The sequence below is a fragment of the Suricata suricatta genome, chromosome 2 (genome assembly GCF_006229205.1).
Source record: "Suricata suricatta isolate VVHF042 chromosome 2, meerkat_22Aug2017_6uvM2_HiC, whole genome shotgun sequence".
Lineage (NCBI taxonomy): Eukaryota > Metazoa > Chordata > Mammalia > Carnivora > Herpestidae > Suricata > Suricata suricatta.
In genome coordinates, this window is record NC_043701.1 from 76,991,512 (window position 1) to 77,007,725 (window position 16,214).

General features: G+C 38.4%; 1 protein-coding gene across 1 annotated transcript in view; it reads left to right on the plus strand.

The window, feature by feature from the left end:
- Positions 1–14,374: 14,374 nt before the first annotated feature.
- CDK14 (cyclin dependent kinase 14) overlaps positions 14,375–16,214 on the plus strand; it is a 583,363-nt gene continuing 581,523 nt past the window's right edge. The window contains exon 1 of the mRNA XM_029928660.1: positions 14,375–14,407. The gene's annotated coding sequence lies outside the window, so the exon portion shown is untranslated. The remainder of the gene's footprint in view (positions 14,408–16,214) is intronic.

The following is a 16,214-nucleotide window of genomic DNA, read 5'->3' on the forward strand; positions in this document are numbered from 1 at the left end:
TTTTAATGTTTATTTTGGAGAGAGACAGAGCACAAGCTGGGAGGGGCAGAGAGAGAGGGAGACACAGAATCCCAAGCAGGCTCCCAGCTCTGAGCGGTCAGCACAGAGCCTGACATGACTCAAACTCATGAGCTGTGAGGTCATGACCTGAGCAGAAGTCAGACACTTAACAGACTGAGTACCAAAGCACCCCTCTCAGATAATTTTAAACCACAGCAAGATACTACACACCCACTAGAATGGCTAAAAGTAAAGAGAATAAAAACTCTAAACTCTCATATACTTTGCTAGTGTGTAAGATGGTAGAGCATAAGATGATACAACCACTCTGGGAAATTGGCAGTTTCTCACCAAGTTAAGCATATGGTTACCATACATTCAGTGATCCCGCTTCTACATATCCTGCAATGAAAATGAAAGGATGGCTACACAGACACCTATGTGCACATGTCATAGCATCTCGATTCCTAGTAGTCCTAGATTGGAACTACTGCAGGTATCCAAAAACAGGACAATGGGTAAACAAACTGGGATATACAGAGTGTACTACAACTCAGCAAATGACTGATACAACCAAGAGGAGTCTCATTGCATTACACTCTAGTAAAAGAAATCAGACTCAAAAGAGTAGATACTGTATGATTTCACTTACATGAAGTTCAAGAACTGGCAAAACTAATCTGCAGTTACAGAAATCAGAACAGTGCTTGCTTGGAGGTGGAGTAGGGAATGACTAGGAATGGGCTGAAAGAACTTCTGCCATGATAGAACATTCTATCCCTCGTTTGAGTTTTGTCAAAATGGATGGAATTGTGTATGTAAGATCTATGTGTTTTCCTCTATTTAAGTGATATCTCCGTTTTTGAAAACTTGAGCATCTTAATATAATAACTGCACTTTATGTCTGTTATAACCATTGATTTACTGATCCTACTAATTCTCCCAGTGGTCAGTTACTCAATGGTGGTGATGAATGGCACTATAAGTGTTATCAAATCAGGTAAAACTATAGTTGTTATGGCCCTTCTGAATTTTGCTAAACATAGCTGCAGATTTATTTTAACCTACATATTCAACTATAACATATTGTAGGTTCTTTTTAGAAAATGACAGATTTCCAACTCATTTCCTTCAATGCTGTTCGCCAATGTATGATCCCCTTATGGGTTTTGTTTATCTTTATTTTCTCATCTGAAATGTCTTCAAAATTTTATCCCTTGCTACCCAAATACCACCAATCATCACAGCCCAGTTCACGTGCCATCTCCTCTGTGAGACTGTTATCCCCCCGCAGCTAACATAGCTCTCAGTTCTTTCCTAAACTGCGGAGGCATGTTTATCCCAAGTACTAACTGCCATGAGGGTGAAACAGCTGAAAGTATGTTTGAGCTTCTTTCCTGGAATGACCTTCTTTTCTAAAATGCAAGCCACACAGCATTAGGCACACAGAAGGTCTCAAATGCCTAAATAATTATATGAACTAAAAAATATTTAATCTCATATTGTAATGTGGATTTCCTTTCTCTGAACACTGAGTATACATGTAAGATGATAAATAATTAAATGTGTCTAAATAGATCTTGCCTTAACTAAAAAGAATAATTATAGGAAAATTTGAGTGATACTTTAACTTTTAAACTTTTATGGTAAAAACATATTATTCTCATAATCAAGGTAATTTTCTGCATTTCAATAATACTAGAGAAAGTTCAACAAAATAAAACAAAAGTGATTGATAATTTCCATCTTAGTAGCAAGAGAAGATGCTGGTTTAAGTAGAACTATCTTTTTCAATAAGCACTTCATGCTTATCTTTGGTAGGAAGTTAAAAGATAGTTCTATGTTTCAAATTATTTGGAGTAGTGACAAACATTTAGCCTGTTCATTAATGAGACTATTTCTTACTTTCATTGCAGAGGTTAGTTTTATTATGTGATGTGAGAGTCTTTGATATGTTATTAGGGAACATCACTAAATAAATATATTTTGCTTTTCAGGTGTTTTAGTGGTTATAGTATGTCCTTAATGACAGTCGGTCTTGTTCTATAATGACAATAACAGTAACATTGCTAATAAGTGATAATTCATTACATTGCAAATACAAACTTGGCTTCATGAATTTGCTAATTGTTTTTCCCTGTTCTGGTCAGTAGCCAGTCTGCATTCTTATTACATGAATATTTCAAAGGCCCTGCCAAATAAGTTCAGATAGAAAGTAGAAATTAATATAGTATTAAACAAACTATAGTAACTTAAATGTATTACACATCAGATACTAAGGTAAATATCTTGACTAAATTGAAAACCACCAGAGGGCAGTTTAGTACAATAGTGATGGATACTTAAAACTGTATAGAAGTATTTTAAAGTAATTCCAATAAGTTAGGTACTACATAGAGGAAACAGAGTGAAAAGAGACAAATTTAATAAAATATTTAAAATTTTCAATTATAACAGATGTTTATGAGTTCAGCATATTTGTATATTTTATATTCCATGTACTTTTTAGTTAATTTTCAAATATGAATGTGAATTAAAACCCCCTCTCCATTTTTTAGCAGCAGCAAAATTGGCCAAGATGTCAAGCAACTTGGTCAATATTAAAATTTTTTAAATGTGATTATTAGGTTTTCTTCTCTCTAGTAGGCTGTGCTTTTCTTAAGAAAGAACTAATTGACACCACTAACTTACTTCTTTCTAATTTCATAGAATTACAAATGAAAGTTAAGGGGTGCCTGCGTGGCTTAGTCAAGCATCTGACTTTGGCTCAGGTCATGATCTCATGGTTTATAGGTTAGAGTCCCAGGTTGGAGTCTGTGCTGACAGCTCAGAACCTGGACCCTGCTTCCCATTGTGTCTCCCTTTCTCTCTGCTCCTCCCCTGTTCACCCTCTGTCTCTCTCTCTCTCAAAAAAATAAAATAAACATTAAAAAAATGAAAATTAAGAGGTAGTTCAGTTGGTTAAGCATGTGACTCTTGATTTCAGACCAGGTCATGATCTCACAGTTGTGAGATGGAGCCCCGCATCAGGCTCTGAGCTGACCGGGCAGAACCTGCTTGGGATTTTCTCTCCCTCTCTCTTTGCTCCTCCCCTACTTGTGCTTGCTAGCTCGCTCTCTCTCTCTCTCTCTCTCTCTCAAAATAAACACTTAAAAAATGAAAATTAAAATAATGATTATTCTCTTTAAAGTATTTTTTATAATTTTAAATAATTAATGTATGTAGTTGTTTGCTTTTGTCTCTGCCTCTTGTTTGAATACTCCATGAGGTTATGGACAAGAACATGTACTTTAGGGACCTTGCCAAACACAGTGGCCAGGAGGTTAATATTCCGTAATTACTTGTTGTTTCAATTAAGTAATTAACTGTACATTTTTTAATGTTTTATTTATTTTTTGATACAGAGAGAGACAGAGCATGAGAGGGGGAGGGGCAGAGAGAGAAGGAGACACAGAACTGGAAGCAGGCTCCAGGCTCTGAGCTACCTGTCAGCACAGAGCCTGATGTGGGGCTCAAACCCACGAACATGAGATCTGACCTGAGCCGAAGTCGGAGGCTTAACCGACTGAGCCACCAGGCGCCCCTAACTGTACATTCTTAAGAGAATAACATTCCTGGAAACTGTTCCATGTTTTCATGTGGTCAACATGTACCTTCTGTCTACCCATCCATACACCTATTTATCCATCCATCCATCCATCCATCCATCCATCCATCCATCTATTCATCCTTCCATCCTCACAGACCTCTAAACCTCAAAGACAGTCTTCAGAAATGGGTCCTTTCTCTTTGGTAATTAAAAAGAAACTTTCCCAGTGAAGAATTCCCAGTTTAAAGATCTTCCTTCTAGAATGCATAAAATTGCTTGAGAAATCTTTACAATAGGGGCAGCCTCATTTTTAAAAGACTGACAAATTTCCTCAGCTCTTCCTGTTGGCCATTTCCATGGTGAGAGTACACATAGGTTCATGCTGTTTCCTTCCCTAAACCTCTACTTGCTTGTTAGGAACTACTTTTCGACAAAGTAAAAAATGAAGCCTTTCCTCTTTCACATAACTTATGTTATTCATCTTGTAATATGTCAGAGTTTCTGAAGAAAAGTCATTGCTACTCTTGTGGCTTCTAAACAAGAAAATATGAATCCAGGGGTGCCTGCATGGCTCAGTCAGTTAAGCATTTGACTTTAGCTCAGGTAATGATCTCCATGCTCATAAGTTCAAGTGCTGCATTGGGCTCTGTGCCAACAGCTTAGAGCCTGGAGCCTGGAGCCTGCTTCAAATTCTGTGTCTCCCTCTCTCTCTGCCTCTCCCCTGCTCGCACTCTGTCTCTCACTGTCTCAAAAATAAACATTAAAAAATTTTTACAAAGAAAATATTAATCTTAGGACTCTGCCCTGGACAATGATCTCTTCTCACTTATAAGCCCCTCAACCATAACCATTATCTCTTTGTTTATACTTTAAAAGTTTGTTTTTTTCCAATATTTATTTATTTTGGGGAGAGTGCAAACAGGGGTGGGGCAGAGAGAGAGGGACAGAGGATCTGAAGCAGGCTCTGTGCTGACAGGCTGCCAGCAGCATGCCCAATGTGGGGCTCAAACTCATGAACCAAACCACGAGATCATGACCTGAGCTGAAGTCAGATGCTCAACCAACTGAGCCACCCAAGAACCCCTACAAATTTGTATGTTATGCCCTGGCTGCTTCCCAAAACTTCAGGCTTTTGTATCCACCTGGATGATCCACAGTCATCTTTCACCCATGGTGAGAATGGAAGGAAAGGGAAGAAAAGGGAAGGAAAGAAGAAGAGAGGAGAGAAAATAGAGAGATTGGTTGTTTTCCCACCTCTCATCCGCCTTAAAAACTGTGAGAAGAAGAGAGACTTCTAAAATAATTTTGGGATTCATCAACAGCAGAGGTTTGTCTTTCTTCCATCTAAGTATCTGGGAAGAGGATTACATTCAGAGGTCTTGAAGACAGCATGAGGCAGCCAAGGTAGAGTAGACTGTCAGTGTCTCATTTTTAGGCAGAAAGAGAGGCCAGAGAAGATACTTCTCCTCCAAGTTCTTCAAAGCCTACAAGAGGCAGACAGAAGATACAAATTTCCAGGGGCACCTGGGTGACTTAGTGGGTTGAGCATCTAACTTCAGCTCAGCTCATGATCTCACAGTCCATGGGTTCGAGCCTTGTGTTGGGCTCTGTGTTGATAGCTCCCAGCCTGGAGCCATCTGATTCTGTCTCCCTCTTTCTCTGCCCCTCCCCTGTTTGTGCTCTGTCTCTCTCTGCCTCTCAAAAATAAACATTAAAAAACATTTTTTTAAAGACACAAATTTCTATATCCCAAGGCTTGGGGATGCTAAAGACTGAGCCAGTGGCCTTCCAAAAGTCCCTGTAAGGGGATCCTAGAGGCTAGGTGGCAGAGACATATCAACCTCTCAAGAGGGCTGAGGTGTGCTATGTCAAGAGCATGATGGAGTGATGGGATAGGGAAGGAGGGCCAGAGGTTGGGAAATAGAAGGAACAATCACAGGTCCTTCACAGTGTTTGCCAAGAGAAGAGACTGAAAGTCACACTGTCCAGGCACTCAAGGATCACATGCAGTGAAGATGGGACAAGACAACCCTCACCTTTGCTATGTGGGAGCCAGCAAGGAAGAACCAGGAGCCAGCATCCTGCCCCCAATGCCACTATGTCCTAAAAACTGCCCCATCCCCCAGAGATCCTGAGAAGGGAGGGAATGCAAGAAATCTTGAGAAATGAGGACAGAGTTCACACTTTGTAATGATAAAATAGTAAGCCAACTCTGACTGACTATTTGCCAAAAGGGACTCAATTTTATGCTGAAAGTAACTAAGGAAGAAAGCAACTTAATTGGCAAGATTAAGTGTTTTCACTGTCATTGTAAATGAGATATCACAGCAAGTTGAGCTCAGTTTAAAGTAATAAAAGTGATATTTCTACGTAACAGAGATATAACTGAATTTTGTAGCACCTACACAAAATTGATCTCAAGTTCTCTTACCTGAAGATTGACTTAATAAGTTCTCTTTTACTGTATTTTCTTTTTGCTATGCATAACTCCAAATTTTTATAATGTTAATTTAATATTTAACTTTCTAACCAGTTTTTGTTCACTTAGTTAATAATTGTGAACATTTTCTTAAGTCACCAAATATTTTCCCTCAATATAGTTTTTTAAAAAGACTTAATTTTTAGCGGTGCCTGGGTGGCTCAGTCAGTTAAGTGTCCTACTCTTGATATTGGTGCAGGTCATGACCTCATGGTTTGTGGATTCCACTGACAGCCCAGAGTCTGCTTGGTATTCTCTGTCTCCCTCTTTCTCTGCCGCTCCCTCCCTCTCTCTCTCAAAATAAATAAATAAACATTTTTAAAACTGACTTAATTTTTAGAGTAATTTTAGGTTCACAGCAAAATTGAGAGGAAAGTGCAGAGGTTTCCTATAACTCCTTTGCCCCTCCGCCCCCACGTGCACAGCCTCCCTCATTATCAATCTTCTCCCACTAGAGTGGTACACTTGTTACAATTGACGAATGTACATTGACAGTGCATAACTGCCTAAAATCAATAGTTATCTTAGGATTCACTAGTGGAGTTGTGCATCTTAAGGGTTTGGACAAGTGTATAATGACATATAGCCATTATTAGAGTGTCATACAAAGTATTATCCCCGACCTAAAAACCTCTATGCTCCACCTGTTCATCTCTCTCTGCAGCCCACTCTGGAAGCCCTTGATGTTTTTACTGTATCTATTGTTTTCCCTTTTCAAGAATGTCATATAGTTGAAATTATCCATTGTGTAGTCTTTTCAGATTGGCTTCTTTAACTCAACAATATACATTTAAGTTTCTTCCACATCTATTGTCTGGATGTACCATAGTTTACCCATTTACCTACTAAAGGACATCTTCATTGCTTCCAAGTTTGGGCAATTATGAATAAAGCTACTATAAACATCCATGTGCAGGTTTTTGTGTGGACATATGTTTTCAATTTCTCTGGGTAAATACCAGAAAGCACGATTGCTGGATGGCATAGTAAGAATAGGTTTAGTTTTGTAAGAAGCTGCCAAACTGTCTTCCAAAGTGGGTGCACCATTTTGCATTCCCACCAGCAATGAATGAGTTCCTCTTGCACCACATCTTCACCAGCATTCAGTGTTGTCAGTGTCCTAAATTTTGGTCATTCTAATGATACGTAGTGATATTTCATTGTTGTTTTAAATTACATTTTCCTGATGACATGTGACGTGGGGCATCTTTTCATATTCTTATTTGGCATCTCAATACCTTCTTTGGTGAGATAGATATATGTTAAATTCTTTGGCCCATTTTTTTGAGGCTCAAATGTTTAATTTTTAGATAAAATAGGTATAGAATGACATTTCAAAAAATATAATCAGTAAACACATGATCAAAAAAATGGGAAATAATTACAGCACTGCACATGAGTCGTGGAAAGGGTGTGTGTAGGTGATTAATATCACTAGGATGTGGCAATGTCAAATTATTATACAAGTTTCTAGATTACTTACTTTCAACTTCTGTATTTATGTCTTCAGGGACCAGTAGTCAATAGTTCATGGACTGGAAGTGATCACTTGAGAGTTAATGGGACTCCAGTCTCAGTTCTAACTTTCCATGCCCCTAAGTATCCAGGGTCCTAGAAGCTTCTTGAGAAACCAGATTCTTTTGATATAGTAACTCAAGGCTCTAGGAATAATGCTTCTGATATTGATTCAAACCATTTTTCAGTGGAATGTGAGAGCAGTTGATATATCTTTAGAATTCAGGCATAGAGTTATTGTTTGGAGAATAAATGAAAACTATGATTATTATAGTAATGGGTGGGTAGGTTAGGGGTAGCAGTGCCCTTGGGGCATTAAATAACCTTTCAACTCCATCTGCAATAATTGATATCAGGGAGTTTTGGCTAGACACAGGGCCCACTCTGCTCTTGGCTCTGCTGGCCCTATCAAATAAGGCTTTATTTGTTTTATTTTGATGCACATGGGGGAGGGTCTGTGTCTGGAACACCCCAGCATATACATTTGGCCCATTTTAAAAAATTGGGTTTGTTTTCCTATTGTGTTTTATGTGTTCTTTGTATAGTTTGGATAGCTGTCCTTTATCAGATGTGTCTTTTGTAAATATTTTCACCCAGGCTTGTCTACTCATTCTCTTGACATCATTGTTCACAGAGCAGAAGTTTTTAGTTTTAGTGGGACCCAGATTTTTTGTTATTTCGTTCATGGATTGTGCCTTTGCAGTTATATCTAAAAAATCATCAACACAACTAACATCAGCTAGGTTTTCTCCTGTTATCTTCTAGGGGTTTTATAATTTTGCATTTTACATTTAGGATTCATTTTGCATTGATTTTTGTGAAGGGTGTAAATTGTGTCTAGGTTCATTATTTTTGCATGTGGATGTCTAGTTGCTTCCAGCACCATTTGTTGAAAACACTCTCTTTGCTCTATTGTGTTGCCTTTGCTCCTTTTTTCAAAAATCAATTTAACTACATTACCTGGGTCTATTATCCAGGGTTTCTATTCTGTTCCACTGGTCTCTTTGTCTATTCTTATGCCAATATCACACTGTGTTAATTGCTACAGCTTTATAGTAAGTCTTAACATTGGGTAATATTAGTCCTCTAACTTTGTCTTCTCCTTTAATATTGTATTGGCTATTCTGGATCTTTCTCCTCTGCATATCAGCTTTGAAATCATTTTTTTGATATCCACTAAATAACTTATTGGGATTTTGATTGGGATTGTGCTGAAGCTATAAATCAAATTGGGAAGAACTGACATCTTGACAATATTGAGCCTTCCTATCCATGAACACAGAATATCTCTCCATTTAGTTAGTTCTTTGATTTCATTTATCAGAGTTCTACTGTTTTCCTCATACAGATCTTTTACATATTTTGTTAGATTTATATCTAAGTATTTCATTTTTGGGGTGCTGAAATAAATAGTACTATGTTTTTAATTTCAAATTCCACTGTTCATTGAAGGCCCGTCATATAATTTTTAACAGCAACATTGTAATTGATCATGTGGCTTTTTGGTAAGTAAGTTAATCTCTCTAACCTTTTTCTTTTAAACAATATTTGGATTGTTTCTTGTTTTTTGGTATTTTAAATACCAATAAGATAATGAACAATCCTATACATACATCCTTAAGTGTTCCTAAGAAAATTTCTTTAGGACAAATTCCTTCAAGTGGAATTTCTGGTTCAAAAATTATGCTAATTTAAAGATCTTTTTATTTAAAGAATTTGTTTTTAATGTTCATTTTTTTTTTTGAGAGAGAGACAGAGTGCAAGTGGGAGAGGGGCAGAGAGAGAGGGAGACACAGAATCTGAAGCAGGCTCCAGGCTCTGAGCTGTCAGCCCAGAGGTCTATGCAGGGCTCAAACACACGAGCTGTGAGCCCTGTCAAACACATGACCTGAGCTGAAGTCAGCCGCTTAACCACCAGAGCCACCCAGGCGCCCCTAGTTCACAGATTTTTGATACATCTGCTCAAATTGGCCTTTAGGAATGTAACATGTTAAATTCCAACTGGTGGCGTTTAAGAATGCCTCTTTACTGGGGCACCTGGGTGGCTTAGTCAGGTAAGTGGCTGACTTTGGCTCAGATTATGATCTCACGGGTTCGGGAGATTGTGAGTTTGTGAGTTCAAGAGGTAATGAGTTGGAGGCCCTCATTGGGTTCTCGGCTCTCAGCAGAGTCTGCTTCAGATCCTCTGTCTCCCTCTCTCTGCCCCTTCGCCGCTTGCTTGCGTGCGCGCGCTCTCTCTCTCTCAAAATAAATAAATAAACTTAAAAAAATAAAGAATGCCTCTTTCCTTATACCCTTAGCAATGTTGTGTATTATAGTGTTTAAATTCTCTTTTGAAAAAATATTTTTGATTGAAAAAAATTGTATTATCTTAGTTTGTAATTCTATGATCACTAGGGAGATAATGCAGTAAAACCCTCTATTGAGGATACCAATAATCTGCCATATGCTGCCAGTATTTTTCCTCACATTGGTATTTTGACAGGTACTCAGCTCATCCAGTGGCATGGAAGTATGAAAATGTAAGTAATGACAACACCAATAGGTATGCGTGTGTGTACATGTATGTGTGTGTATAACCAAATAATTTATGCTTCAAAGGAGTCATCGGTGAACATAGTATAAGAATCCTCTTTTGTTCCCCTGAAAGTTAAACATAGTCCATAATAGGAAAATCCATAGAGACAGAAAGTATATTAGTGGTTGCCAGAGGTTAGGGGGAGGGGAAAATGGAGGTAACTAATAATAAGTACAAGGCTTCTTTTTGGTATGATGAAAATATTCTGGAGTTAGATAGTAGTAATGATAGCACAAGTTTGTGAGTGAACTAAAACCCACTAAACTGTACATTTTTATGAGCAAATTATATGGAATGTGAATTATACCTCTATAAATTAATTATTTTAGACGTCAGTATGCTTTTCTTTCAAGTACACAGGTGGTATTTCAATTTGAATAAAAAGGACAGTGTGTTATAAATTATTTTCCCAAGGCAGAAGAAAGAGTAGAGGACTCTAGGCTTATTGATCTAGCCTTAATTCAAGGGTAATGAGTGCAAGGTTTCCATCTGGGGTGGTAAAATTTTTTCTAGAATCAGATATTGATGATGGTTGCATAGCCTTATGAATATACGAAAACCCTGTAAAGTATTACACTTAAAATGGTGAATTTTACAGTATGTGAACTACAATCTTAATTTTTAAAAAGTTTTTTTAAAAGTTGACACAGAGTTGAGGTGCCTGGGTGGTTCAGTCTGTTAAGTTCCAACTTTTGATTTTAGCTGAGGTCATGATTTCACAGTTTTGTGATTTGGAGCCCTGTGCTGTCAGCACAGTCTGCATGAGATTCTTCTCTTTCTCTGCCCCTCTCTTGCTCACAATCTCTCTGTCTCTCTCAAAATAAATAAATAAACTTTAAGAGAAAGAAACTTGAGGGGCAGCTAGGTGGATCAGTCAGTTAAGCGCTGACTTGGGCTCAGGTCATGATCTCCTGGTTCATGAGTTCAAGCCCCACGTTGGGCTCTGTGCTCACAGTTTGGAGCCTGGAGCCTGCTCCAGATTCTGTGTCTCCCTCTCTCTTTGCCCCTTTCCCACTCTCTCTCCCTCCCTCCCTCTCAAAAATAAATGAACATTAAAAAAGAAAAATTTTTTTAAAAGTTGACACAGAGTTACCATATGACCCAGTCATTCTATGCCCAAGAGAAATGGAAACATATCTCCACACAAAACCTTGTACATAAATGTTCATAGCAGCAACATTTATAGTAGTAAAAACAACCCAAATGTCTGACTGTCAATTTATATCAGCTTATGGAAGGATAATTAAAGTGTGGTATATCCATACAATAGAATAGTGCTCAGCAATAAAAAGAAATGAAAATACTGATACGTGCTGCAACAGGGTGAACCTTGAAAATGTTATGCTAGGTGAAAGAAGCCAATCACAAAAGACCACATATAGTATGATTTATTGTGAAATGTCCGAAATAGGCAACTTTATAGAGGTAGAAAGTCAACTACTGGTTGCCTTATGGGGAGGAGGGAATGGGGAACAAATGCTAATAGGTAGAAGCTTTTCTTAGGGGTGACGAGAATGTTCTGCAATTAAATGGTGCTAGTGGTTGCACAATCCTGTGAATATATGAAAACCCATTGAATTCCACACTTTTAAGTGGGTGAATTATGTACTATGTGAAAATTGTGTCTCAATAAGGCTGTATAAAAAATAAAGAAAATGCTATCAAAGAGTTACAAAATGTGGATACAAATACTGAAGGCAGATGATAGAAGATAGTCTTTGCTAAGACAGTGTAAGAAAACCCCCAAAGAAAGGGCAAGTCTTTTCTTAACCTTCTTCATGAATCATAGCCAGCATTTACCAGTATTTTGGTTCTATAAATACTCCTTTAACCCTTTTCTAGGTCTTGAGTATATTACTTGAGATTATTTCTCCCTCTCGCCCTCAGGGATTCACTATTCTATGCCTGTGCACATTGCAAATGTCCTGCTTTCTCACAGAGTTCATGAAATCTCTGTCCATTTTTTGGCCCAAAATTATGCTGTAATACATAACAATGAAGAATTTAACACCATCTTTATATTTCTACTTTTACTTTGCACTGGTTTTTTTTCTACACATTTATTGATTTTAGAGAGACAGAGCATGAGTGGTGGAAGGGCAGAGAGAGAGAGAGGGAGACACAGAATCCGAAGCAGGCTCTAGGCTCTGAGCTGTCAGCACAGAGCCTGATGTGGGGCTTGAACTCACAAGCTATGAAATCATGACCTGAGCTGAAGTTAGATGCTTAACCAAGTGGGCCACCCAGTCGCTCCTACCTTGCACTCTTTTTGAATAGGCGTGCTAAATAATGCTGGTATTTCACACTCATTCTGGACAGTCACCACAATGATCAATTCTGCCAGAAGAGCATTTACTACTACACTATGGTTCTTATTCTTATGCAAGTCTCTCACTCCACAAAAAATTGTGTCTCCCTAGTAACTAGGTTCTTTTAGCCATTGTTTTGATCTTTAACAGCCTTGGAGGTGGAATCTTATCAAATGTTTTAAGTTATACCACTTCTGAATTCATTCAACAAACATTTATTCGGTACCTGTTATTGGCCAACCATCATTTATTTTATTTTTTTTAATTTATTTATTTTTGAGAGACAGAGCATGAGCAGGGAGGGGCAGAGAGAGAAGGAGACACAGGATCCGAAGCAGGCTCCAGGCTCTGAGCAAGCATTCAGCACAGAGCCTGGTGCAGGGCTCAAACCCATAAACCGTGAGATCATGACCTGAGCTGAAGTCAGACACATAACCAACTGAGCCAGCCAGGTTCTTGAAGCATCATTTATTTTAAATAAACAATAAAGAACTCCAGAAGATTCGAGTGAATTCATGGAAGACACCTTGTTCTGCTGCTTCTCATCTTTAGCTTTGTACTTCTCAGCTTCCTGGACCAAGGCTCTTCTTTGCTCAAATGACCCTTGTAGCCAGTGAAGGCAATCTTGTTCTCTTTTCCTGAACTCTTATCCACAGCAGAGACATTGAGGATGTCATTAGCATCAGTATCAAAAGTGACTTCAGGGCGCCTGGGTGGCTCAGTCGGGTAAGCGTCTGACTTGGGCTCACGTCAGATCTCACGTCTGTGGGTTTGAGCCCCGTGTCAGGCTCTGTGCTGAAGGCTAGCTCAGAACCTGGAGCCTGCTTCGGATTCTGTGTCTCCCTCTCTCTCTGCCCCTCCCCTACTCATGCTGTGTTACTCCCTGTCTCAATAATAAATAAACATTAAAAAAAAATTTAAAAAAAAAAAAAGTGACTTCAATCTGAGGAATGCCTCAAAGGGACAGGAAGTATGCCTGTGAGACCAAACTTGCTTGAATCTTATGCATACAACATGAAAGCAACTGTTGAAAATGAAAAAACTCAGGGCAAAATCAATGATGAGGACAAAGAGAACATTCTTGACAGGTGTAATGAAATCATCAGCTGGCTTGATAAGAACCAGACTGCAGAGAAGGAAGAATCTGAACATCAGCAAAAGAGCTGCAGAAAGTCTGGAACCCTTCATTACCAGGCTGTCCCCGAGTGCAGGAGGCAAGGCGCGAGGAGTGCCTGGGGGCTTTCCTGGTGGTGGAACTCCTGCATCTGATGGTGCCTCCTCTAGGCTCACCGTTGAAGAGGTTGATTAAGCTAATCTGAGAATGGGTCTGGCCTCGCTCTACACAAAATACTTGGGCCCAAATTTATAGCAAACTCCATGGCAATTTAAAAGTCAAGCTGCTATAGTTGGGGTGTCTGAGGGGCTCAGTTGGTTCAGCACCCGACTTCAGCTCAGGTCATGATCTCACCCTCTGTGAGTTTGAGCCCTGCATTCAGCTCTGTGCTGACAGCTGAGAGCCCGAAGGCCACCTCAGATTCAGTGTCTCTCTCTCTCTCTCTCTGCTTCCCCCCACTGTCTCTCTCTGTCTCTCAAAAATGAATGAACAATAAAAAAAAGTTAAAGTCAAGCTGCTATAATAAATAAACTGGGCATTCTCGGATACTTGAATATGGAATATGTGCACCGGGAAAGGAAATAACATTGCACTTTACAAGCACTGTCTTGTTAAGTGGAAAATGCAATGCCTTAAATAAAACTATATTTAAAATTGCCACCCTTTCAAAAAAAGAATTCCAGTTGATTAATCAAATTGATTTTTCTCTTACAGATACTGATAAGAGCACTTTAAAGATGTGAATAAGATTAATTCAAGACTGTTGCTCCTGAGAGATAATCAAGTCGGCCTGCTGTTGAATGACATGCAAAGAAGAAATTGGGTACGAAGAAAATTTTTTGAGTAAAGTTTTGCATTTATAGTATAGAGTGCTTTTGTTTTCTGTTTTTAAATTATAGTGCAGTTGACATGCAATGTTATATTATTTCAGGTGTATAACAGTGATTCAATAATTCTGTAATTTACATGATGCTTACCATCTGTCACTAATCAATGTTATTACAATATTATTGACTATATTCCTTATGCTATATTTTTCATCCCCAAGACTTATTTTATACCTGGATGTTTGTACCTGTTAAAACCCTTTACTGGGGCACCTAGGTAGCTCAGTCTGTTAAGCGTCCGACTTCAGATCAGGTCATGATCTCATGGCTCCTGAGTTCAAGCCCCATGTCAGGCTCTGTGCTGACAGCTCAGAGCCTGGAACCTGCTTAGGATTCTGTGTCTCCTTCTCTGTGCCCCTCCCCCAATCATGCTCTGTCTCTCTGTCTGTCTCTCTCAAAAAAAAAAAGCATTAAATTAAAAAAAAAAACCCTTTACCTATTTTTCCCATCTCTCCCACTCCCCCCACTTTGCAATACCAGTTGGTTTTGGTATTTATGAGGCTATTTGTTTGTTCATTTGTTTTGTTTCTTAGATTCCACATATAAGTTAAATCGTGTATCTGAGTTATTTCTTTGTGTAACTTATTTTGCTTTGCATGATAGCCTCTAGGTCTATCCATGTTTTTGCAAATGACAAGATCTCATTCTTGCTTATGGCTGAGTAATATTTCATTGTATGTATGTATAGCGTATCTTATTATTCCGTTTATCTATCAGTGGTCACTTAGGTTGCTTCCATATCTCAGCTATTGCAAATAATGCTACAATAAACATAGGGGTGCATATATCTTTTCATATTAGTGTTTGTATTTTCTTTGGGTAAATACCCAGCAGTAGAATTAATGGATCATATGGTATTTCTATTTTTTTTTTTTGAGGAACTTCCATATGGTTTCCATAGTACTGCTCTAATTTACATTCCCACCAATAGTTTATGGGGATTCCCTCTTCACCACATCCTCCCCAACACTTGTCATTTTCTGTCTTTTTGATACCAGCTATTCTGACTAGTATGATGTGATATCTCATTGTGGTTTTGATTTGCATTTACCAAATGATTGGTGATGGTGAGCATCGTTTTATGTGTCTGTTGGCCATCAGCATGTCTTCTTTGGAGAAATGTCTGTTGGTGTCTTTTGAGTGTTTTTAATTAGGTTATGATCGTATTCTTTTTTAGTGCTTATTTGTATGAGTTTTTTATGTATCTTGGATAGTAACTTCTTATCTAAGTTGCCTTTTTGTTTTCTTGATGGTTTCCTTAGCTGGGAAAAAGCTTTTTAGTTTGATGTTGTCCTCACAGTTTATTTTTGCTTTTGTTTCTTTTGCCTGAGGAGGCATATTCAGAAAAAACGTTGCTAATGCTGATGTCCAAGAGATTACTGCCTACATATTTTTTAGGAGTTTTCTGGTTTTGGGTCTTAGATTTAGGCCTTTAATCCATCTTGAATTTATTCTTGTGTATGGTGTAAGAAAGTGGTCCAGTTAGATTCTTTTGCATGCAGCTTTTTTCTTTCTTTTAAATCCTCACAAGAACCTTGGTGGTAGAGTGAGGCAACACTTTCCCCATTATCTTTTAGTGGATAAGGACATGGAAGTCAGGAAGGTTATGTGATGTGCTTGCTCAGAAGTGTATGGGAATCCAGAAAGTCTCACTCTTACAATTTTATTTCAGTGCCACCTCTAGAATCAAACAAGACTGATAAGTATACCTTCTTAACATTTTCTTAAATGTCTGTTTTACTC